The sequence below is a fragment of the Elaeis guineensis genome, chromosome 11, assembly GCF_000442705.2.
Source record: "Elaeis guineensis isolate ETL-2024a chromosome 11, EG11, whole genome shotgun sequence".
Taxonomy (NCBI): domain Eukaryota; kingdom Viridiplantae; phylum Streptophyta; class Magnoliopsida; order Arecales; family Arecaceae; genus Elaeis; species Elaeis guineensis.
This window is the reverse complement of record NC_026003.2, coordinates 89,415,865-89,442,529: the sequence shown is the minus strand read 5'-3', so window position 1 is coordinate 89,442,529 and position 26,665 is coordinate 89,415,865.

Here is a 26,665-nt window from a genome sequence, read left to right as displayed (position 1 = left end):
TAGAGATGAAGAACAAGTTAAAAGAAGGTGAAAGGCTAGGAATGACCAAGCACACCCTAATACACCTGTGACTCCACCCTCTTTCTCACCCTTTCTCTCATCTAGTGCTTCCCTAGCCACTAGTGGTGATTGCGAGAAGAAAGATTGATTTTAGATTTTTTTTGAAAGAGAAGAATTTTTAATTAAATAAAAGATCAATGAGCAAGGATTGGAGTTTTTGTATTCACTGGATATTCCCACCTATCCCAGTCTTGTTAGAGAATTTTATAGGAGCCTCAAGTGCGGGTCAGGTGGTGTGGAAGCTATGGTGAAAGAGATCTGGACTATTCTCACCGAGCAATTATTTGGTAGGATTTTATGGTTGCTACATTAGGATATGACATTGATGAGGCTTTTTGACAGAGTAGAGGCACTCCGAGTGGTATCGGAGACTCAAGACATTGATGTTATGGAGGAGCTATTTGCAAATTGGCTATCCATATAGATGTGACTACTACACCATATCATCAAGAGGATTTTATTCTCGAAGACAAGTCATTTTAATTTTGTATCAGAAAGGGATCTAATCATTATGGTGCACGTATTTCAAAGCATTCCACTTAACCTACCTGCACTGATGTTTACATACATGAGAGAGGTAGTAAAGAGGGTGAAGGCCTACATACCCTATGGTATACTACACACCCTCATCTTTAGAGAGTTCAAAGTACTTACTGAGGGGGAGATTGGTCGAGTTCTAATGCAACCTGATACTTACAACATGTGATCGGTACATCATATGGGCTATTGCAAGTTGGAGGAGAGATGGGTTTGGAAGAACTCAGGGCAAGAGAGTTGGAGAGATGAGCTTGGGCCGAGTGGAGTGTAGCTTGAGTCAAAACTAGAGTTACCTCCACTATTAGCAATAGAGCCTCGGACTGTACCAACAACCATATTCTCTATATCTACACCATCGACGACATCAGCTGGAGCATCACATCCAACTCAGCCTTCCTCTATTCAACTAGATGATGATTAGATGAGGAGGATTGTATAGTTAGTATTAGATAGACTATGGATGGAGAGAGAATGTACCGAGGCACCTTAAGCAGACCTATCCCAGGTCACTTCACTTGTATCAATTGAGGTGTAGGATTGAAGAGTGAGATGGCTAGTTTATCTAATCAAATCGGAGCTCTAGAACAGCAAGCCAGATTGAAGGATCATAGAGACTTATCTTCACTAGTTCATGATGCCGCTCGTCTTAAGGGGAGGATCAAGATAAGTGTTGGTCAAATCTAGATAGAGATTAGGGAGCTTGGAGCCTCTCAGTGCTCTAAGATTTTCTTTTTTCTAACTATGATAGGCAGATTGGTGGCACAATTGGAGAGCATTGCATCAGAAGCTGCTACAGCACTATCGCTAGAGGATATGATTGATAGGCTTCACCAAATAGATTTTCATCTTAGAGCCAGCCAACCTATCGTGCTCAGCTTTTTCAGACTTCATAGCCATCCTAGCCTACTCCTAGACCATTATTTAAGATATATACTAGGTCTGATATAGGTTTTTCTATCCATCTTGTCGGTCCATCAATAGAACTAGGAGCAAGGGTGGAGTGTTAAAGCATGATTCCGGCTCCTCCCATAGACCTTGGGTGCAGCAGAACCAGCAACGAATAGATCTGGAGACTTCTGGACACGATCCAAGGTCCTTGACGAAATCAGCCTGGTTGCTGTCTTCTTCGTCAGCCTTTCGTTCTAGATGAAGAACGCCTTTGAAACCACCTCTAAAAAATTCAAGATCTGGTACCCAACCAGATCAGACTTGGACCGAGGTCCTTCAATTCATAGATCTTGAATCAGGGTTATTCTAGATGGGAAAGAAGATAGATGGAGACAGACCTCACAGATCTGTCCTACTGCAGCCTTTTTGTAGATCTGTTGATGGAGATCTCACCCGCACCTCAAACAACCTCAGATCAACTCCAGATCTGAGAGAAACTTGTACCAACCTCTTCTCAAGAGATCTCAGGTCCAGACCTAGTGTTTGTCACCTGCAAGAGGGGGAGAGCAGATCTGGTAGGCGGCTGCAAGGGGGAAGGGGCTAGCGCCTCCCTTCCTTTCTTTCCTTTTATGGACTGGCGACAAGAAACCCTAGGGTTTCTTGCTCCTGGTGCATGGAAGATTGCTGGAGAGAGAGGGAGAAGAGAGAGAGAGATTTGAGAGAAAGAGTCATCTATTTTTTTGGTTTTTTTTCAAACCTATACAAGTACATGTATATATAAACACCGGGTCAAGCGACCCAAACCCAAAACTCCCTTGACCAACTCTATGGGAGATTATGTTAACCCAAGCCCATATACACCCATGACTTGACCTAATCTCACCTATCCTGGGCCCAGACCTGGCCCATAAAGAGTTGGTCCCTTGAGGCCCACATAACCTAGACCTCAAGAATCCGAAAGGCCCACAGCCTTTCAACCTAGGGCCCAACTAGCCCTAGAGCCTCCATGAAGTCCTCATGAATGATGGACCTTGGCCTTAGCCTTGGTCCCCTGGGCCTTGGACACACCACCTGGATCACAACAATCTCCACCTTGGTGTCCCAAGGCCTCAACCAGCTCCACTCTGTCCTTGCGACTGTAGACCCATTTGCAGCCAATGGGCCTCTTCCCCTGTGGCAACTGCACCAATCGCTATGTCTGATTTTGGTGGAGAGACTGCATCTCCTCGGACATCGCCTGGACCCACCGCTCTCTGTCCTAGCTCTCAATAGCCTCTTGATATGTATATGGGTCTCCATTCGCTGTCACCAGGGCATATAATAGTGTCTCCTCGAAGCCATATCATCCGGTTGCCTGATGGTCCTCTTGGGCTTGTGTAGAGCAACACGATATCAGTCCTCGATCCAGCTCGCTCCTACTGGACCTCTCCACCTCGATCATCCGTCCGAGTCCTCTCCACCTGTGGAGACACCTTAGGTAAGTTCTCCACCTGAATGTCATGTCCTCTCGTAGTACCTGTAAGAGGCAAAATCAAAGAGGTAAGCTGTCCAGCAGCGCCCTGCTGGACCTCCTCCTGCTCCTGCTACTCCTCCATGCCTGCTCGCCTCTGTAGGACTGACTCCTCATCAAAAGTCACATCCTGACTAATGATGACCTTCTTTTCCAAGGGATCCCACAGCCTGTATCCCTTGACTCCTCACGGATAGCCTAGAAACACCGTCTTGAGTGATCTGACGTCTAGCTTGCTCCGCTCACCAGCTCCAATATGCACATAGGCCGTGCACCCAAATACCCGTAGATGGCCTAGCCCAACTGTCCTCCCAGACCACACCTCCTCTGGAAGTCTGCCATCCAACCTGGTGTGAGGTGACCGATTGACCAAGTAACCTACTGCGTCTACTGTGTCAACCCAGAACTCCTTTGGAAGCCCTGCCTGCAGCCTCATACATCATGCCTTTTCCAAAAGTATTATGTTCATCCTCTCAGCCACCCCATTCTGCTGTGGAGTCTCCTTAACTGAGAAGTGTCTCCTGATCCCACACTCCTCACAGTAATCCTGGAACTCCCTGCTAGTGTACTCCCCGCCATTGTCTGACCTCAGACACTTCACGCTCCTCCCCTACTCCTTCTCCACCTCAACTCTCCAGATCTTGAACTTGGTGAAGACCTCTGACTTCTCTCTCATGAAGTAAATCCAGAGCTTCCTTAAGAAATCATCAATCAGGGTCATGAAGTATCTAGCCCCATTCCTAGCTAAAACTGAGGCTGGTCCCTACACATCCGTGTGTACTAACTCCAAAGGGGCTGCACTCTGGGCTATACTGATGGTGAATTGAACTCTTCTCTGCTTTCTCATCTGGCAAGGCTCACAGATCTCCCCTGTAGCACCATCCTCCAGATCAGAGATGAGTCCTCTCCTGCTCAACTCCCTCAGCCCCCTGTCACCCATGTGGCCTAGGCGGTAGTGCCACATCCTGTAAGTCCCCTCCTGGTCCTGTACTGCAGCTGCTGCATCAGACTCTCCGATCACCACAGATCTCTCCATGCGATAGAGGTTATTGTCCAACCTCCTGCCTCTCAGCACCACCATAGCTCCATTGGAGATGTTCAGTACTCCGTTTCTAGCCCTACTGCTGAAGCTGTATCCACTGCACTCCAAGAGCCTAGTGACACCAGATTCTTCTCCAGCTCCAGGATGTGCTTTACATTTGTCAATGTCCTCACAATCCCATCAAACATTCTCACCCTGACTGTCCCTATCCCAGCCATCTTGCAAGGATGATTGTCACCTAGAGTCACTGATCCCTCATCTGTCTTGGTGTATGTTGCAAACCAAGACCTGTGTGGTGTGTAGTGATGTGAGCACGTAGAGTCTAGTGTCCACTCCTCTGTGTAATGTCTGTGACCATCTGATACCACAAGTAGATCATCCTCCACCTGCTGCCCAGCAACTATACTCACTGATTCTGAGCCACTTCTTTCTCCCTTCTTGCTCTTCCATAGTGGACATTCTCGCTTGAAGTCCCGAACTCGTTGCACTTGAAGCATTTCACCTCTTTCTTTCCCTTCCTAGACATGGACCGCCCCCTGGACTTGCTTCTGCCTCTGTCTCTACCTATCCTCTCTCCTACTGCCAAACCCTCCTGGGGAGCCCAATCTTTGGTCAACTTTTTCCTCTGCTCATTCGACCTCAGCACCGAGACCATATCCTCATACTCCAGAGTCTCCTTACCGTAGATCAGTGTAGTCACCAAAGAATCATATGATCCGGGCAACGAACATAGAAGCAATAGAGACTTGTCCTCCTCATCCAGCTTCACCCCAATATTCACCAACTCCGTGCACAACTAGTCGAACCTCTGAATGTGGCCAATCACATCAAATTCCTCCTGCATCCGAAGACTGTACAACTCTTCTTCAGCATCAGCTTGTTGCACATATTCTTCCTCATATACATGGTGTGCAACTTCGACCAAAGGTCCTTCGGGGTCTTTTCTTTCAGCACCAAATACAATGCCGCATCCGCCAAACATCTTTTGATCACCGAGCATGCTTTTTTCTCCAATGATGCCCACTGTCTATTTGTCATTCCCTCAGGCTTCTCATCCAAAGCCTGATCCAGATCTGCTTGCATCAGAAGATCCTCCACCCAAATTTTCTACATGAAAAAATTTTCTTTGCCATCAAACTTCTCGAAATCAACCTTCATATTGCTGCCCATAACTGGATCTAAGCCAAACAAGCAATATAAATTCAAGAAGTGTAGAATATACCTTGATGGTACCTTGCTGAAAATTTTCAGCACTTGAGATCTTCAACTTCTCGCACTTGGAACCACTTTCTTTCCATCGTGGCTCTGATACCAACTATTGGAGCATGATCCCGGTCCTCCCATGGACCTTGGGTGCAGCAGAACCAGCAACGAATAGATCTGGAGACTTTTGGACAAGATCCAAGGCCCTTGACGAAATCAGCCTGGTTGCTGTCTTCTTCGTCAGCCTTTCATTCCAGATGAAGAACGTCTTTGAAACCACCTCTAAAAAATCCAAGATCTGGTACCCAACTAGATCAGACCTGAACGAGGTCCTCCAATTTGTAGATCTTGAATTGGGATGTTTTAGATGGGAAAGAAGATAGATGGAGATAGATCTTACAGATCTGTCCTGCTGCAGCCTTTTTGTAGATCTGTTGATGGAGATCTCACCCGTGCCTCAAACGACCTTAGATCAACTCCAGATCTGAGAGAGACTTGTACCAACCTCTTCTCAAGAGATTTTAAGTCTTGGACCTGGTGTTTGGGTGCCTGCAAGAGGGGGAGAGCAGATCTGGTAGGCGGCTGCAAGGGGGAAGGGGCTAGCGCCTCCCTTCCTTTCTTTCCTTTTATGGACTGGCGGCAAGAAACCCTAGGGTTTCTTGCTCCTGGTGCATGGAAGATTGCTGGAGAGAGAGGGAGAAGAGAGAGAGAGATTTGGGAGAAAGAGTCATCTATTTTTTTGGCTTTTTTTCAAACCTATACAAGTACATGTATATATAAACACCGGGTCAAGCGACCCAAACCCAAAACTCCCTTGACCAACTCTATGGGAGATTAGGTTAACCCAAGCCCATGTACACCCATGACTCGACCTAATCTCACCTATCCTGGGTCCAGTCCTGGCCTATAAAGAGTTGATCCCTTGAGGCCAACATAACCTAGACCTCAAGAACCCGAAAGGCCCACAGCCTTTCAACCTAGGGCCCAACTAGCCCTAGAGCCTCCATGAAGCCCTCATGAATGATGGACCTTGAACTTAGCCTTGGTCCCCTGGGCCTTGGGCACACCACCTGGATCACAACATGGAGCCTCATCTTTTAGGACACTCCTTCACCCATTGACCTTCTCTTAGACGAGGATTAGGTTTAGGATTTCTAGGTATCCATTAAGTGATTCACTTTATATCTTTTGTGTTATATGTTATATTTTACTATTATATTTTACTTTATGTATCCTTGTTGTATTGTAATTAATCTTTTTTGTACTTTAAAGATATATATATTTATGCAATAAAATGAAGTCTTTCTTTTTTATATCTTATAATTTTTCTATATAATATCCTTTTGATTGATGATAACAAGGAGAAGAGATGTAAAATCTTGAAGCAAATAATGAATAACTTAAAACATAATCATGGAATTACTGAGTTATTAAAGAATCATTGAAGTAGACATAATAATGCATTATTAATTCTTGTTTAAATTTTTGCTCTGATACACTTTGATACATTTGTTTACTTCAATACACTTTGATACTTTTGTTTTGATACTTAATTCTAGCTTTGATACATTGACTCTGATAGAACTTTCATCTCTCAACCTACTTCAATTTTGATTCATTATATTTTGATACAGTTTTTAGAATTTTTAGCTTTGATTTTTTGTCACTAGCACAAATACAGCATTAAATTTGGCATATCATAGAGCCTTGACATATCTTTCTTTATTTTTTTTGGCTCTGATATGGTATGGATCCTATTACACTTAGTTACACTCAATTCATACTATCTTGCCTTGATACATTGCCTTGCATGTATCCTTGAATCTTTGAAGTTAAATAGATAAAATTATTTTGATATAAGTATATTGATTGCATTATTTGCTTGTACTCAAAATTTTACCATCATCAAAAAAGAAAAGATTATTGATCTAATAATTTTGATGAATACAAAATATTTGAATATATATTTTGATATTAATAAATTGTTGAAGCTCTTATGAAGATAGTTTCAGAAAGCTAAAATCAATCATAGGAAGTATGTATTGAATGATAAGCTTTGGAGGCAAAAATAGCTGATTGGATAAAGTTACATCATGAAAAATCAAGAGAAAGAGACTAAGAGTCAACTCCTCGATTCAAAGAGTCAATTTTGGTATGCATGCATATAGGACAGACTAGGAGTCAATCCCTTCCTAGTTTACTTGAATCGATCCTTACTTGATCTCTAGTTGAGTCAACTACAGTTGACAGCTTTAATGGCTAGTTCTATAGAAATTTCATATTTTTTCAAATAATTTCAAATGGCTAGTTTTTGATCTATAATGACTAGAAACAGTTAGTTTGACTCTTTTAGAGGATTTAAAGGCCACTAAATAAAATTAAAAGCCATAAGAAGGAAAAAAAAAGAGAAAAATAAAGTTAGAACCTAAGATCAATCATTGAGCATTCAAGAGAGAGCTACAAGCACCCAATCACTCAAAAATCTTAAAAAATTCAAAGAGTTTTCAGAGCATTGATTGTAAAGCTTTTTCAACTTGTTCTCTAAAGAGCTTCATCGACTTTTATTTGCTCTTTCAGGACCTTTTACTGTGTTTATAATTGTATTTCTTATTCTCTATTGTAAACAAGTTTCAATTGAGATTGAAAGTTGGATAAAGCCCTGTCTAAGCATAAAATTGGATTGAATTCATTGTAAAAGCTTAGGATTGACTTGATGATATAGTTTTGGTTGATTTTCACTAAGAAAATCAATTAGATTTTGATTGTGAGTCTAAAAAAAGATCAAACTATAATCTAAGAAGAGATTATAGTAAAATTTTCAAGAATGGCTTGAGAAGTGGATGTAAGTGATGGTTTAGCACCGAACTACTATAAATTCTTAGTATTTGTGTATGTTATTTTATTTCTTTATATTGCTCTGTATTTACTTATTTATTTCAGTATTTATCATTTGGTATTCTCTTACTATACTTTACATAGTCTGAAATTTATGCATTATAAGTTTAAATTTTTGAAAAATCTAATTCATCCCACTCTTTTAGGATACTCTCCTTCACCCATTGACCTTCTTTTAGATGAGGATCAGGTTTAGGATTTCTAGGTATCTATTAAGTGATTCACTTTATATCTTTTATGTTATATATTATATTTTGCTATTATATTTTACTCTATGTATCCTTGTTGTATTATAATTAATCTTTTTTTGTACACAGTATGCTCATTTTGTTTATATATATATATATATATGCAATGAAATGAAGTCTTTCTTTTATATATCTTATAATTTTTCTATGAAATATCCTTTTGATTGATGACAAAAAGGAGAAGAGATGTGAAATCTTGAAGCAAATAATAAATAACTTAAAACACAATTATAGAATTACTGAAATATTGAAGAATCATTGAAGCAGACATAATATATATATATATATATATATATATAATATATATATATATATATGCAATGAAATGAAGTCTTTCTTTTATATATCTTATAATTTTTCTATGAAATATCCTTTTGGTTGATGACAAAAAGGGGAAGAGATGTGAAATCTTGAAGCAAATAATAAATAACTTAAAACATAATTATAGAATTACTGAATTATTGAAGAATCATTAAAGCAGACATAATAATGCATTATTAATTTTTATTCAAATTTTGCTCTGATACACTCTGATACATTTGTTTACTCCAATACACTGATACATTTATTCTGATACTTAATTCTAGCTTTGATACATTGGCTCTGATACAACTTTCATCTCTCAACCTACTTCAGCTCTAATACATTATACTTTGATATAGTTTTCAGAATTTTTAGCTTTGATTTTTTTTTACTAGCACAAATACATCATTAAATTTGGTATATCATTGAGCCTTGACACATCTTTCTTGATTTTTTTTTCTCTGATATGGTATGGATCCTATTACACTTAGTTACACTCAATTCATACTATCTTGCCTTGATACATTGTCTTGCATGTGTTCTTGAATCTTTTAAGTTAAATAGATAAGATTTATTTTGATATAAGTACATTGATTGCATTATTTGCTTGTACTCAAAATATTGTCATTATCAAAAAAAAATTATTAAACTTGTAACATCCGGCCCATTGGGCCTCAAACCCAAAAGCCCAAAAAAAAAAAGAAAAAAATGAAGAAGACTCTCCGGGAGTCTTCTTCTCCCGACCGGCTCCTAATCGAAGTCGGAAACCTCATCGGAGAGGAGTCAAGCTCCTCTCCTCTGGCTCTATTTAAGGGGGAGACCCTTCTCCCTTCCTTTCATCGTGAAAAACTTGGAGTGAAACAGCGAAGATCGTCAGAAATCACCCGTGAAAACCCTCACTATGCTTGCCACGATTCCTCGTCAGAAAGGTTGCCGGAGCTCGAGGTAAGCATATGGTTCTTTTCCTCTCTTCTCTCCCTTCCTTTCCATGCCGGTGTGTATGTTCGTCGGCAACCAGAGTCGTCGGATTTTGTCGTACGAGAGGTTTTGATTTTTTTTGATTTTCGGCATCGATGGTTGTCGCCGGCCATCGATTTTGGTTCCTTCAGATGGTGGTGCGCTCTCCTCCGGCTGTCAGCCATTCTCGTGTCGGTCGACTGCTGGTCAGCCAACCTTATAAGGGGACCATTCAGTCTCCTGTTTCATTTTTTTTTCACCCATGGGAGGCCACAAGAAGAAGAAGTAGAAGAAGGAAGAAAAAGAAAAAGAAAAGAAAAAAGGAAAAAGAAAAAAAAAGAAAAAAAAAAAAAAAAAGAAAAAAAATAAATAAATAGATAGATAAATAAATATAAGAGAAAAAATTTTTCTCTCTCCCTTCAGCTTGAACCATTACTTTCTCTCTCTAGAATTGGACTTTCTCTCTCTACTTTTTCTCTCTAAAATTTTTTCTCTCTAGATTGTTTCTCTCTCTTGATGGATTTCTCTCTCCAAAATTATCCTTCTAAGATTAGCATAGTGAAAGGCTTTATTTTGATGATTTTGATCGAGTTTAGAGAAGAGTCCGATTCTAAGTGAGATTTTGATTTGGAATTTATTTAGATTAATTTTAAATTAAAATTAATGTAAGAATATAATTTTGGATAATAGGTACTGAAAAATCTCTTAGAAGTTAGTCGATCTGTTCATTCAGTGCTCTGTGAAAGGTAAGTAATGAATCATCTTTTGAGATATTTTATATTTATTCTGAAAATAAATAATTATTTTTTAAAATTATGCATGATTTATGAAATTATGTTTTGAAAGAAAAGTACTTTTGAAATATTATGGTTCGTTGATTATGCACATGTTCAGTGAAAATTATGATATGTTATGATACAAAAGTATTTTGATACAGATCGGATTTATGCTCTTAGCCTAACTATATTTCAGTGGACCCTGCCAGTGGGGGTTGTATGCTGATATTTAATGGACCCTACCAGTGGAGGTTGTACGCTGGTGTTTGTGGACCCTGCCAGTAGGGGTTGTACGTTGGTATTTAGTGGACCCCACCAATGGGGGTTAAACGTTGGTCATAGTCGAGGCTGTTGAGTTACGAATATTTTAATTCGAATCAGATTTATAATTATATTATAATATTTGAAAAGATTGGATTTGCATTGAATCAGCATGAAATATATTTTTATGTTTATTCATAGCATTGTTCTTGAAAATTATATAAATATCTGAAATATTTAGTTGAGATATTTGTTACTTACTGGGCTGTCTAGCTTATTTTTTTCTTTTTATTTTTCAGATTCAGATAATTAATTACGAGCGTGGGAATTAATATTGGGACCGAACTTTTAGAGGCAAGATTTAGCATTGTCAACTTTATTGAACTTAGATCTATTATTTTATTTTTAGTAAAACTTTATTGGATGTAAGATATTTAATTTAATTACTTAAATTAAAGTTGAATAATAATTATTTAAATTTATTTTACTGTGATCATTGATATCGTGATGAGATGCCTTGCATGCTTATGGAGAGAGTTCTTCATAAGTATGCGGCATTTGCTGCAATCTCCTGCTCGCGATCTCGGATCGGGGGTGTGACAATTAGTATTGTATCAGAGCATAAGTGGATAAATTATGACACATAGAATTAGACATAGTATGAGTGTAGGTGGGTAGACATTAGAAATATTAGGACGTTAAAGTATGAGCATCATAATAAACCCATCCTAACAAATAGATAAATGAATCTAATAAGGTTTTACTACTACAAGGTTATTATGCCTCCCCGTATAATGATAAAAACTACTCAAGAGATTGCAAGAGAGACATCATAACCACGGGATGGTAACACTCTCCATCTGACCAGTGGCACCCCTCAGGAGGAGGGAGTTGTAGATCCTAATAGGAGTACTTCAAGAGCACGTCAGGAACCGGATATGGCTTAGTTAATGCAGACCCTAATCGGGATGGTACAAATGCAACAATAAATACAGCAGCAAATGCTTGAACAACAACAGATACAACGAGATACACAACAACATCAACATCCACCACCACAACATGGAGAGCAACTAGTACAACGGAATAATATTTTAGAATTTAAAAAGCTTGCTCCTCCAGCTTTCAAGGGGACTACTGAATCTTTGGAGGCTGATAACTGGATAATGGAGATGGAGAAGGCCTTCACTGTCCAAGAGTGTCATGATGAAGAAAAGATTCGATATGTAGCTTATTTACTACAAGGAGAAACATACAACTGGTGTCAGCGACTACAGCGCAAGTATGAACAAGATGGCGAAATACTTATCTGGGAAAGATTTTGGATTGCATTCTACGATCAGTATTTTTCTCAAAGTATAAGGATCCAGAAAGAGCAAGAGTTTATTTATTTGAAGCAAAAGGGTATGAGTGTGACTGAATATGAAGCAAAATTTATAGAGTTAACAAAATTTGCTCTGAGATTAGTGGATGGTGAGCAAGAACGTGTTCACAAATTTGAGATGGGACTGAGAACTAAGATTCGAAAACAAGTGGTTCCGTATGAATTGATAATTTATGCAAATGTGGTAAACAAAGCACTGATAATTGAAAGATAAGTCAATGAAGAATGCATGGAAAGGAAAAGAAAGCAAAGAAAGAGAGTAAAATCAAATGATACACAAGGACAGAATAATAAAAACATCAAAAGTTCAACTAAGGGAGTAATAGATAATAAGACTCAACAGATTGATGGTGAGCAGTGCTCCAAATGTAGCAAAAATCATGCAGACAAGGATTGCCATTGGAATACAGGTGCTTGTTTCAAATGTGGTCAGATGGATTATAAAATTGCAGCTGCCCGCTAAATACTGAAAATCAAGTTGGCCAAAGAACTTATGAAGGACAAAATAAGGGTGGTGGATAGATTTCTAAAATCTAGGGAAGAGTTTATGCTCTTACTCAACAGAATGCACAGGCTTCCAATGCAATGATGATAGGTAATAAAAATTTTGAGGATGAAATTTATTTTTAGGAGAAAAGAATGTAACATCTAGCCTATTGGGTCTTAAACCCAAAAGCCCAAAAAAAAAGAAAAAAAATGAAGAAGACTCCCGTAGGGAGTCTTCTTCTCCCAATCGGCTCCTAATCGGAGTCGAAAAGCTCATCAGAGAGGAGTCAAACTCCTCTCCTCCGGCTCTATTTAAAGGGGAGACTCTTCTCCCTTCCTTCCATCATGAAAAATTTGGAGCGAAATGGTGAAGATCGCCAGAAATCGTCTGTGAAAATCCTCACCGTGCTTACCGTGATTCCTCACCGAAAAGGTCGTCGGAGCTCGAGGTAAGCATATGGTTCTCTTTCTCTCTTCTCTCCCTTCCTTTTTGTGCTGGTGTGCACGTTCGCAGGCGACCAGATTCATCGGATTTTGTCGTGAGAGAGGTTTCAGTTTTTTCTGGTTTTCAGACGTCGGTGGTCGTCGTCGGCCACCGGTTTGTGTTCCTTTAGATGGCGGTGCGCTCTCCTCCTGCTGCCGGCCATTCTCATGTCAGTCGATCGTCGGTCGGCCAACCTTATGAGGGAACCATTCGATCCCCTATTTCATTTTTTTTCACCCATGGGAGACCACGGGAAGAAGAAGTAGAAGGAAGAAAAAGAAAAAGAAAAGGAAAAAGAAAATGAAAAAGAAAAGGAAAAAGGAAAAAGAAAAGAAAAAGGAAAAGGAAAGAAAAGAAAAATAAATAAATATATAAATAAATAAATATGAGAGAAAATTTTTTCTCTCTCTTCTTTCAGCCTGAACCATTATTTTCTCTCTCTAAAATTGACTTTCTCTCTCTACTTTCTCTCTCTAGATTGTTTCTCTCTCTTGATGGATTTCTCTCTCCAAAGTTATCCTTCTAAGATTAGCATAGTGAAAGGCTTCATTTTGATGATTTTGATCGAGTTTAAGGAAGAGTCCGATTCTAAGTGAGATTTTGATTTAAGATTTATTTAGATTTAATTTTGAATTAAAATTAATGTAAGAATATAATTTTGGATAATAGGCATTGAAAAATCTCCTAAAAATTAATCGATCTATTCATTCAGTACTCTGTGAAAGGTAAGTAATGAATCATCTTCTCGAGTTATTTTATATTTATTCTGAAAATAAATAATTATTTTTTGAAATTATGCATGATTTATGAAATTATGTTTTGAAAAAAAATACTTTTGAAATATTATGGTTCGTCGATTATGCACATGTTCAGTAAAAATTATGATATGTTATGATACAAAAGTATTTTGATACAAATTGAATTTATGCTCTCAGCCTAACTATGTTTCAGAGGACCCTGCTAGTGGGGGTTGTGCACTGGTATTTAGTGGACTCTGCCAATGGGGGTTGTACGCTGGTTTTTGTGGATCCTACCAGTAGAGGTTGTGCGCTGGTATTCAGTGGACCCCATCAATGGGGGTTAAATATTGGTCATAGTCAAGGCTATTGAGTTACGAGTATTTTAATTCGAATTGGATTTATGATTATATTATAATATTTGAAAAGATTGGATTTGCATTGAATCAGCATGAAATATATTTTTATGTTTATTCATAATATTATTCTTGAAAATTATATAAATATCTGAAATATCTAATTGAGATATTTGTTACTGGGCTGTCTAGCTCATTTCTTTTCTTTTTATTTTTTAGATTCAGATAATTAATTACAAACGTGAGAATTAATATTGGGACAGAGCTTTTAGAGGTAAGATTTAGCATTGTCAACTTCATTGAACTTAGATCTATTATTTTATTTTTAGTGAAACTTTATTGGATGTAAGATATTTGATTTAATTACTTGAATTAAAGTTGAATAATAATTATTTGAATTTATTCCACTGTGATCATTGATATCGTGATGAGATGCTTTGCATGCTTATGGAGAGAGTTCTTAATAAGTATGCGGCGGTTGCTGTGATCTCCTGCTCGTGATCTCGGGTCGGGAGTGTGACAAAACTAATGATTGATTTTGATGAATATAAAATATTTAAATACTTATTTTGATACTAATAAGTTGTTGAAGCTCTTATGAAGATAGTTTCAGAAAGCTAAAATCAATTGTAGGAAGTATGTATTGAATGATAAGTTTTGGAGGCAAAAGTAGCTAATTAGATAAAGCTACATCATAAAAAATCAAGAGAAAGAGACTAAGAGTCAACTCCTTGATTCAAAAAGTTAACTTTTGCATGCATGCATATGGGACAGGCTAGGAGTCAATCCCTTCCTAGTTTACTTGAATCGATCCTTATTTAATCTCTAATCGAGTCGACTACGATTGACAGCTTTAATGGCTAGTTCTACAAAAATTTCATATTTTTTTAAATAATTTTAAATGGCTAGTTTTTGATTTATAATGGTAGAAATAGCTAGTTTGGCTCTTTTAAAAGATTTAGAGACTACAAAATAAATTAAAAACCATAAAAAAAAAAAAGAAAAAAATAAAGTGAGGACCTAAGATCAGTCATTGAGCATTCAAGAAAGTGCTACAAGTACCCAATCACTCAAAAATCTTAGAGTATTCAGAGTTTTTAGAGCATTGATGGTAAAGCTTTTTCAACTTGTTCTCTAAAGAGATTCATTAACTTTTATTTGCTCTTTCAGGAGTTTTTACTGTGTTTATAATTATATTTCTTATTCTCTATTGTAAACAAGTTTCAATTGGGATTGAAAGTTGTGTAAAGCCCTATCTAAGCCTAAAATTAGATTGGATTTGTTGTAAAAACTTAGGATTGACTTGAGGATATAGTTTTGGTTGATTTTTACTAAGAAAATCAATTGGATTTTAATTGTGAGTGCAAAAAAAGATCAAACTATAATCTAAGAAGAGATTATAGTAAAATTTTCAAGGATGGCTTGGGGAGTGGATGTAGGTGATAGGTTTGGCACCAAACTACTATAAATTCTTAGTGTTCATGTATGTTATTTTATTTCTTTATATTGCTTCTTATTTACTTAGTCATTTCAGCATTTATCATTTGGTATTCTCTCACTACACATTACATAGTCTGAAATTTATGTATTACAAGTTTAAATTTTTGAAAAATCTAATTCATCCAAGTCTTGGATTGTCTCTCTAGGCAATAGATATATAAGAACTTGTATGTATTAAAAAAACTTATAGTATGTATCAGTAAACTATCTATTATATGTCATTTGGCTATATATTATGTATTAGTAATCACCATAATCTAAAAACTATTATCAATTTATCTAGAGGTATGTATTGAGACATCAGAAGAATGTTTTGCTAAATATATATCAACTGATCATATACTATATACTGATAAATATCATATTCAAAAAATTATGTATCAATTTATCTATAAATATGCATTGGGTCATTATTTGGGTACATATTAAAAAAAGCCTATAGTATGTATCAATCACCTATCAAGTGTGTATTATTCGACCATAACTGATGACTGTCATGTTCTACAAATTGTATATCAATTTATCTAGAAGTGTATATTGGACATCAAATGAATATATTGTAAGGTGTATATTAACTATTCATATACTATGTACTGATGAACACCATATTCAAGAAACTATATATTGATTTATCTGTAGATAGGCACTAGATCGCTACTGCTGGGAGACAAGCAGTTCAAAGCATATATTTTTTAAAATATTTATAGCAAAAATAGTAGATTAAATAATTTAATCTTCTATATATACTTTAGATTAGATCTAAACTATCTTTTTAAAGATTTATGATATGAAAATAATGTATATAAAAAATTTGATCTAATAGAAAAGACTGTATCAATCGTATCGATGTCCTGAATCAGATCTAATAGTTAGATCTAATCTGATGAGTCCAAAACTTATTATCTAACTATGGATCGATGATTACCACTACTAATGAATGTGATATGAGATCGTTCCCAATGTCGAGTAGCCACACAGTGCATTCGGCCTCTACAGGTAGTCCACTCAAAGCCTGAATAGATCATCCTTCTCGAGAGTGCTAGCTCGCATCGAAGGCTCTGGATGGCTGAAGATGACTCCTTTCTTTGAGTCGAATGGATACCACTAGATCAAAAGATGGAGCTTTTCAAAGAGGAGATGGCATGGAATAAAAAAAATAAAATTCTTTTGTACTTTTCTCTCACAAAGCTAGAACTAGGAAACCCTAGAAGCCCACCCTAGATCTCACGCCCAAAGAGGAACTTTCTTCCTCATTTTCTCATGCATGGACACCCACCTCTCTCTTTGATTTTTCATGCCCTTTCTGAGGTTCTCTCATGTCAAAAGCTCATCTGATGGGGTGCACAAAAACATCCCTTCTTAAGGTGGCGCCCCATCAAGATAAGGATAGAGTTTGATTGTTTTGGTTCTAGTTCAAACAGGATTTGATCTTATCACCAATTCAAATCATATTTGAATTCCATTTTGAACCAAACTCAATCTATATCTTAAGGACTTAGAAAGATGGGTGATAAACCTTAGATAGGCACAAAAACTCCATGCAAAAAATCATTTTGGCATGATGAGAAAGATGGTTGGCGGCAAGGAAGAGTCCTTCCAATCTTGGACTCTAGGTTTAAGTTTGATTTCAAACTAATTTGAATTCAAACTTAAACCAACTAAATTCTAATCCAAAGAGGATTAGAAGAAGGCATGACACACCTTTTGGTGAGAAAATTCCATGCAAAAACCACTTTCATGCATGAAAAAGTGAAGGGCGCAGTGAAAGTGGAGCAAGGGGTTTTCTTGTTCCATTCAAATTCGAATTTGAATTTATTTCTAATTAGGTTTTTGATCCAACCAAATTAGGTTAGGCCTAATTAGATTACCTAATTTAATTAGATAATAAATAATTTTGATTAAATTTTAATCAAATTAAAAATTAATCAAACTCAAATCAAGAATCAAACACTCTCAGTGATTAGATCATCTCATAACCTAATTGGGTCAAACCAAATTAAATCTAATTCAATTAGATTTAATCTAAATCTTAATGCTCAATCAAATTGAGTGAATTAGTAATCTAATCACCAATCAATCCTCCTATAATTTATCAATAATTAATAAATTAATTTATAATAATTTTTATACAAGGTTAATCATCAATCATTAATGATTAAATCTTAAAATGATTCTCAATCATTGATCAGCCACATGATCAGTCAAAAATTTTTTTGAGTGTGACCCTATAGGTTCAAATCTATGCTAGTAATATAGAAATAAACTTTCTATACAAATCAAAGTGACCATCTAGCAATGGTATTCGATGTCCGGATAGGTCGAAAGATTACAAAGCATCATTCATGAACCTATTGGCATCTGGTTATCGTATAATTTATCTCTTTAATCCTAATGCTCAAGATAACCTAGAGTTTAACTGTCAATCTTATAATAGTCAGCCACATTATGTCTCAACCTTTTAAATCCATCACATGGATTATCCTGGTCAAGGTTTTACTGAATTGAAATACATTGATGCATTAACTCCTATTTATTCAGAAGGGTCAATTCCATCTTGACTCACACACTGACTTTGCAAGTATTTGACTGTACCCAAAAATTTTTCATCATTGCATTAAAAATTCAGATAGTTTGGCACCAAAGCACAGTGAATTATTTACAAGTCACCGTGGTGATTTCAGATCGAAGGGACACTTATAGCTATATCTTTCATGAGCTACTCTTAATAGCAGAGTGCTCAGCAGTTGGTCATGTTCAATGAGATGTACTTTCATATTTTATTTGTATGTCATACCAATATCTCCACACCACTTGATTACGAGGACAATCAACATATATGACATACAATGATCTATACTCAATAATCGCTATCGTCCTTGTAATAGCGTATCATTTGATGTTCGTGAACTTATTTTAAGGACTAAACGATATATCCTTCTATATCAATTAAGATAGTCTTGAGAACTTCATTATAATATTGGAGTTCATTAAGAAGATGTATGCTATTTTATGATGAAAAAATTAAATAATAATTTTATTAATTTATCAATTCATATACATTTACGTAATATGCTTAACCATGAACAGATTGATGATTGTCTTTGAGACATAATTCCTAACAACTCTCACTTGGACTAAAGCCAATCAGTATAGTATCATATAACCATCTTCAATTTATCATCTTGAAACTCCTTGATATTGAGGGCTTTTGTAAATAGATCGGTCAGATTTTCTTTTTCATCGATCTTCTAAAGCTCGATACATCTTGATCCATGATCTCTCAGACTAGATGATAGTGATGCAGAATGTGCTTGATGTGCTAATATGACTTTGGTTCCTTCGCTTGAGCAATGGCGCTAGTGCTGTCATAGTACAACAAAACAGGACCATCAAAGGAGGGTGCCACTCAAAGGAGGATGCCACTCCAAGCTCGTCGATGAACTTTCATAACCACATAGCTTTTTTCGTAGCATTAGATGCTGCGATGTATTCCGTCTCGCATGTAAAGTCATCTATAGTGTGCTGCTTGAAATTTTTTCAGTAGATTGCTCTATTGCTTAGGGTATAGATGTATCTTGATACGCTCTTGCTATCATCAAGATTTGATTGAAAATTAGAGTTTGTAAATTCAATAAATTTTAAGTCAATTTCTTCATAAATAAGCCACTGATCCTTAGTATTTTTCAAATACTTAAGGATGGTATTTATTGAAGAGAAGCAAAACTGTTTTTCTTCGAATAGCCCAAGTTGCATCTAAAAATTTTTCTATTAATCTACGTGAATAAAAATAAAATTTTATCTGATTAGCAGTAAAATTAGAGATCAAATTTTAAATAATCTAAATTAAACCTTTGCGGAGGTCTGGATGTGCAAATCCTCTACTTCGCATGCATGCCAAATGCCATAGCAAAGCAGGATGAACTCCAATCTTTCCAACTCAATCAAATGAGGGAGGAGATGTGCTGGTGCGATACCTCACATTAGTAGGGGGATGCCCAAGGAGAGCCCATGCCCAAGGGAGGAGGGGTGGTGCCTAAGGGGAGATGCCAAGGATGAGAAGAAGGGACCTCTCTCTCTTCTCATGCCTCGCTCTCTCTTTCTCTCCTCTCAATCTGATTTGTTTGCTATTTTACTTTGCATCCATAGGTAGAGACCCTCTCTATTTATAGATGAATCTCATAACCTAATAAGTATAGGAGTCCAAACTCAAATCTGATTTGAATCAGTCCAATACTCATGAAAGAAGGATTCCTACATGAGATAGAATTGCCATCACATATGACAACCAAATTGCATCCAATTTTTCACCATATGGAATGTCCCAAACTAGCACCATTTTAGATGTTGGTTGGCCCATATGAGAGAAGAATCTTAGTGCAAGTAGAATTTCTCATGTCTCATCAAAATTGATCCGATTCGAATCCAATTTGAAGCTGGTTCGAAATAATTTCGAAAGACTATCAATCCCAAACTCTTTAGGACTTTTGTACCAAGTCTAACTTAAAATTTTGGATCTAAATAAGTCTAACTAATTTAAATCTAATCTAAAATTAATTAGTACTTAAATTCAATCTCTCATATGCTCCATAGATTATAGATCAAAAATTATTCATCCTCGAGATCGAATCTGAACCTCATGTGTAGTGCTAGCTAGACATAGTCAACTCTTCAATCTTGTTTGACCCATAACTTAATTTTTAATCAAATTAGCTTATATGTTCAATCAAATCAAGTACTTTCAAATTAGATATATAAATATAGATCAATTTCTTTCTACTTTCTTTGACTTGTGTGTGTAACTATAGATTCAAACACTAAGCCGGTAGCATAGGAACCAATTTCTGCACTAATCAAGATACCGTCTAGTAATGATTCTCGATGTCCAGATAGATTAAATTATTGTAAAGATATATTTCAAAATTTATACACATGATTATCGCATAATTCATTCTTTTGACCCTGAATGCTCTAGGATAGTCTCAGGTTAACTGTCAACCGAGATTGCTTCATCCACATTATATTTCAACCTTCAAATCTATCTCATGGATTATCCTGGCCAAAATTTTGCTAAATTAAAATATAGTGATACATCAACTTCAATAATCTGGAGGATCGTAAGTACTTGATTGTATCCAGTAGTCTTCCATCACTACATTAGAAATTTAAATAATTTGGCACCAAAGCACAGTGAGTTGCTTGCAAGTCACTATGATGATCTCAGATCTGAAGGATACATGCTCATATATTTTGAAGGTAGCTCTTGACAGCAGAATGCTCAGCAGGTGAGTCACTTGTTCAGTATGATGTACTCCTATATCTCATCTGTATGCCATACCAGTGTCACCACACTCCTTGGTTAAGAGGACAACTAATCCATATGGCACATAATGACCTCCACTAAAAAAATATCATTGTCCTGTAATGACGTATCATTTGATTGCGAATATATTTAAGAACTATATGATAAATCTCTCTTTATCACATACTAACATTATTCTAAGGACTTCATCATAGTATAAGAGTTCAAGGAAGATATAACTTTATGATAAAAAATATCAAAATAACTATTGTTCATTAATCAATAATTCATATACAAAGAAGGACTCAATCATCACATGATTAGTTTTAAGATATAATTCCTAATAACTTTCACTTGGATTAAAGTCAATCGAGATAGTATCTTATACCCATCTTTCATTTGAAGTCATCAAACTCTTTAATCTCGAGAGCTTTAGTGAAGGGGTCGACTAAGTTCTCCTTTCTATCGATCTTCTGAAGCTTAACATCAACTCGATTCACGATCTCTCGCACCAGGTGATAGCGGCGCATAATATTTTGCAGCATCTGATATAGCATTGTATTCTATTTCATATATAGAATCTACCATAGTATGTTGCTTAAAACTTTTCCAGCAAATAGCTCCTCCATTCAAGATAAATACATAGTCCAACATGCTTCTACTGTCATCACAATCTGATTGAAAACTGAAATCAGTATATCTCATAAGTTTCAGGTCAGTATCTCTATAGATAAGTCATAGGTCTTTAATATTTTTTAAATACTTAAGAATTGCTTTCGCAATCTTTCAGTACTTCTCATCCTGATCAAACTGGAGCCTACTCACTACCCCAAGTGAATAGGCTACACTCGGTCTCATACATGTCATAGCATACATGATAGATCCCACTATCAAAGCATATGATATTCTACTCATATGCTCTCTCTTCTCAGGAATTCTCGAACAATCCTTCTTGAAAAGAGTAATCACATGGCCTATCAAAAGATAGTCTTTTTTGAAATTATCCATATTGAACCACTTCAACAAGGTATCAATGTACGTAGATTGGAACAATCCAAACAACCTTCTAGATCTACTCTTATAGATCTTCATCCCTAAAATGTAGGATACTTCTCTCAAATTTTTTATAGAGAACCGTGATGATAACCATAGCTTCACACTCTACAAAGCTGGAATATCATTTTATAGTAACAATATGTCATCCACATATAGCATAAGAAAGATAACTACAGAATCGGAAGCCCACTTGTAGATGCAAGGCTCTTCTCCATTCCTAATGAAGCTATATGCTTTGATCACCTTATCAAAATACAAGTTTCAACTCCTAGATGTCTGCTTGAGTTTATAAATAGACCTATTCAGTTTCCACACTTTCAACTCGTCTGTGGATACGAATCCTTCAGGTTGTATCATATATACATTTTCTTCTAGCTCCCTATTAAAGAAAGCAGTTTTGATATTCATTTACTAGATCTCATAATCTAAGTGTATAGTAATAGCAAGTATAATCTGGATGGACTTGAGTATTGCCACACGAGAGAACGTCTCGTCATAGTCAATATCATAGCACTGACGATAACCCTTGACAACTAGATGGACTTTATAGGTCTCTATCTTTCCATCCGCTCCTCTTTTCCTCTTGAAATTCATTTACATCCTATGAGTTTTATCCCTTCGGATGGATCAACTAGTGTCCATGTACCATTGATCTCCACGAACTTCATCTCAGACTTCATGACCTCAAGCTATTTCTGAGAGTCGGGCCTTTGCATGACCTCTATATAGGTGATTGAATCCTCATTGTTTTCATCAAGTTCAATGGAATCACCATTCTGGATAAAAAAAACTATAGTATCTGTCCGGCTGATGCAGTACTCTACCGAATCTCCTTAATAGCACCTCTACTGACTTCGAATTTGATTCACCAATCAAATCTAATTCTGTATGTGTTGGTCCTTCCACCTTATGAACTTCATCAAGTTTAATTTTATAGATATTAGCTCTTTCATCAAGAAACTCTTTTTTTAAAAAGACTGTCCAACTACTGACAAACACCTTTTGATCTACAATGAGGTAGAAGTAGTATCCTTTAATTTTTTTTTAGATATCCTATGAACAAGCATCTTTCAGATTTTGGTCCAGGCTTATCTATCTTTAAATGCTTGATATAAGCTGGACACCCTTAGATCCTAAGGTGTGAGAGCACCGACTTACATCCAATCCACATCTCATATGGAGTTTTATCGATAGATTTGCTCAGCACCTTATTCAAAATATAGCAGGTAGTTTCTAAAGCATATCCTCAAAAAGAGATTGGCAGACTTACAAAGCCCATCATGAATCGGACCATAGCTAATAAGGTTCCATTCATCCTCTCCGATATCCCATTATGTTGTGATGTTCCAGGAGGAATCCACTATGAGAAAATCTCATTCTCTTTTAGATATATCAGAAACTCACTGATGAGGTATTCACCTCCTCAGTCTGATCGATGGGTCTTAATACTCTTTCTAGTTTATTTTTATACTTCAGTACGGAATCGTTTGATCATTTCAAATGATTCTGACTAATATTTTATAAGATAGACATACCCATATCTCGATAGATCGTCTATAAACGTAATGAAGTAGAAGTATCCTCCTTTAGCACTTATGTTCATAGGTCCATATACATCAGTATGTATGAGACCTAAGACATCGTTGGCTCTTTCACCTTTTTCCTTAAAAGATAACTTAGTCATCTTACCAAGTAGACAGGATTTGCAGGTAGGCAATGATTTATAATCATCTATCTCAAGAACATATTTTTTAATGAACCTGTCAATCCTATTCTTATTCACATGATCAAGCCTACAATGCCAAAGATAGGATTCACTGATATTATCTAACTTAGAATATTTACTGACTGTGTACATTAAACTAACAAGTCGTGATATAATGTATATGCCATATTTTAATTGTCCACATATAATTACAATATCATTCATAATGATATCACAAAAATCATTCTTTATTATAAATTTATAACCAAGTTTGGCCAAAAGACCGACAGAGATGATATTCATCAAAAAAGATGGACAATAATAATAATCATCTAACATAATACTACTAGACTCGAAGACAAGCTGCAAAATTTTCAAGATCAGAATTGGAATAAGGCTTACCTGTAGTCTCTACAATAAATTACATATATTAATAGGACTTTTGATATCCAATACCCAGGTAGTAGTAGTATTACAAACAAAGAAATTACAAGGAGTTATCATATAAGTACCTTGTGAAGCAACCATTTGCTTCTTTCTCTTGTTCTTAGGCCTGTTTGGATCAAAGATAGCTATATAAGTAGGATAATTTCTTTTTCAATATCTAGCTTCTTATAGAAAAAATACTCTGTCTGGCTCTTGTCAACTTTTGATGGTTTGCTCTGCTTAAGATTGACGGTATAGGATTTCTGTATTTTTTTTCTCTCTTAAAGGATCGACGCCCTGCAGATGAACCTCCCACTAAATTCACTAGCTCCTTCTGATGCTAGTGATCCTTCTCAAAAGTCTGCAGTAATCCTAGCAAATCATGGTAGTTCATTGTATGCTTCATCATTCTATAATGACTGAGAAAGGATAGATAGGATTTTGATAGCGAATTGAGAATAGCATCTTTGCCTAACTGTTCATGTAATGAAAAGCTAAGTTTGCTAAGGTGTTTAATCTACTCAATCATATATAATAGATGATCAGCGACTGAAGCTCTCTCTCGCATACAGGCATTGAACACTATGCAGGAGGTTTTGTGTCTTTTCGCATCCTCTAGGGTGCCAAAGGACTCATTCAATATTTGAATGATCTCCTCTGACTGTGCATCCTTGAACTTATGGCTAAGTTCGTTGTTCATAGTTGCCCTCATCACGTAACACATAATCATGCAGTTATTGAGCCATTTCATGTAAGTATCTCTTGCGACACGAGGAGCGTTGGCTGCAGGTTCTTCAGGTGCCTCATCCATAAGAACATATGAAATCCTCTCGTGCTTCAAGACGATCTTCAACTTTTGATACCAACTATTGAAGTTGGGTCTGGTAAGCTTGTCGCCGTCCAACAGTGAACGAAGGGATAGTGTGTTGGCCATAATTGAAAGAAAAAATTTAAGTATTTTAGTATATAAATTATTTTTAATTCCAAAAATATAGACTTTAGTCAAAAAGTCCTCCCTCTATTTTTACGAATTGATAGCCTCTACTTCCAACTCGAGGAATTACACTAATTCTTTAGCAGGTAATAGAATTCACATGGACTGCATTCAGGTCCGAGTATGGCTCGACCAATCCTAGTGTATCTATGGGTAGGTTCATAACCAATTATTTTTTCAAATAACTTCTAGTAATTAGGTTTTGCCCCAGACATCCCTGTAGTAGGCACGTGGTGCCTCCATTAAAAATCTCAATTAGATCCAACCATTAACATGACACACCAAGTACATCCAACAAATAGATGTCCAGGTCCAAGTGTGGTTTGACCAACCGAGCATTGATTTGAAGGTACATCATGATAGTTATATGATGAATGACAATTCTAATATGTAATAGATACTAGGCGTGTGGCACCTCTAATGCCTATTTGAAATATTGGACCCATTAATGGGAGGCAATGATCCAGTTATCTCATAACTTTAGTACTTTATGGACCTAATAATTTAGATGATTTAATTTCAATGATCTAAGAATAAGAAAAAAATTGACCTGCAAGCTGTAAATCCTCCCATTGACTTTACCAAGTCATGTAAAGATTAGATACAAGCTGATCTAAAGATACCTAAATCAGTCACACTGATTCACTTTAATGGCATAGGCCTATATAAATCGACTAGTGACCTAACCAAAATATAATCTATCATGTTGGCTAGGTAAGTGAGATCAGTGGGAGGGATGTGTCCTTAACTCATCGTAGATACATCTAAGTGAATAGCTCTCAATTAAAAATTACTGGATCAAATATGCCAAACTTACCTTAGACACTAACTGGTTAATTAGTTTCGATTTGATCCACCAAAGGATTCGGGCTCAACCACAGAGCCATAAACATGGTCCATTTATCAGGGTCAAACATATGGACTTGATCAAACTTCAACTATTGAGATTGATTTAGAAAAATTCTAACATAATCTGATTCAATACTTGATTAGATTTAACCAATTTCTCTACTTGATCTATATGTATTTCTAACCCTAGGTCTAACCTATTAGAAGAACCTAATTCATGCTAACACTTTGCCCATCATTTTATGTGGTGTCTTAATGATCTTCAATTCTTAAATTTAGATCATTCAAAGCTTAATTCATAATTAAGTATGTGAAACGTGTGTTTCAGTCTGTAGAACTATTCTACAAAGATTTCAGATGAAGCATACCATATATTTAAATTTATATATTTTCAAAATATATTTAACAATTAAACATGTATAGGTATGATCTAAATTTTATACATACATCTCATACATCATAACAACTTCAGATCAATACCAATTACATCTTATGTAACATGCAATTCAGATTTAAAATAATTTTATATCTAAATTTTATCATATTGTAATGAATCATAAATTATTTTAGATATAATTTAAATATATTTATGATCAAAATAATATATAAAAAATTTGTTCACTTTTTTTCTTCATGAAATCGGATCACGATGACACTCCTACATGTTATAAGAGAACTCATCGAATAGGCAAAAGAGAGATTAATCTCT